Below are 1227 nucleotides of genomic sequence, written 5' to 3' on the forward strand. Positions count from 1 at the left end.
TTCAAATTGATTGCAACACATAAGGCCTTTTATGTAAAGATTACAGCCTAGGAAACCTATGGGGGAATTCTACTCTGTCCTATAGGTTCTCTGTGAATTGAAACAGACTCAATGGCATACAACAACAGGTCATTGACATTTGGACTATGACTTTATGAAAAGCCATTAGAAGTAGGAACATGGGGGAAAAATAAAATAAATAAAGGAACCTGACCCAATCATCATGGAGAACATCTTACAGAAGAAACATATAGAAGGAGTGAGCAGTAGGTAAGATGAAAAGAAGACCAATGTGACTGAAGTAGAGAGAGTTTGGGAAAGAAATGGAAGAGAAGACTGGACAGGCAAACAGACCATGAAGAACCCTGTAGGCATGTAAAGGATTTTGTCCTTGGACTTAAGAGAATGGGAAGCCACTATATTTGGATTAAGATGAATGGAAACTAAAGAAAAAGAATGTTTCTTTCAAAAGGGTTAAATATTAAGGATGCCTGAAAAAGTGAGATCAGATTTGCACTTGTTAAAAAATACCTTGACTGAAGCATGGCAGATTGTTTGGATGTGGTTCCAAGTGGATGTGGGGAAAACAGTTAATTCTGTCATCCAGAAAAAAACTGATGGTACATTAGTCTGGATGGGTGGATATAGTGTGAAGTGAATACATTGAAAAGATATTTAGAAGGTAAAACAGATGTTGTTGTTTACTTGGTGTATCAGATTCCTAGGACTGCCATACAAATTACCATAAACTTGGAGGCTTAAAACAATAGAAATTTACTCTCTCACAGTTCTGGAGGCCACTAGTTCCACATCAAGATGTTGAAAGGTTGATTTCTTCCAGAGGCTCAGAAAGAGAATCTGTACCGTGTTCTTTCCCAGCTCCTGTGGCTACTGGCAATCCTTGGTGTTTCTTTGGTTTGTAATACATCACTGCAATCTCTGCCTCTGTCTTCACATGGCCTTCTTCCCTGTGTATCTGTGAGTCTTCTCATTTTCTGTTTATAACAAGGACACTCATCACTGAATTTGGGGCCCACTCAAGTCGAGTATGATCTCATCTCAAGATCTTTAGCTTAATCACATCTGCAGGGTCCGTTTTCCAAATAGAATCACATTCACAGGTACTGGAGGTTAGGGCTTGCTCCTCAGCACTTGAAACAGTTCCTTCGCAGTTGACTTTCCCAATGCTACACGTCGTCTAATGTCCTGACTGCTGCTTCCGTTGGC

Source organism: Orycteropus afer, unplaced genomic scaffold (genome assembly GCF_000298275.1).
Source record: "Orycteropus afer afer isolate SDZICR_OR568_19922 unplaced genomic scaffold, OryAfe1.0 scaffold00293, whole genome shotgun sequence".
NCBI lineage: Eukaryota > Metazoa > Chordata > Mammalia > Tubulidentata > Orycteropodidae > Orycteropus > Orycteropus afer.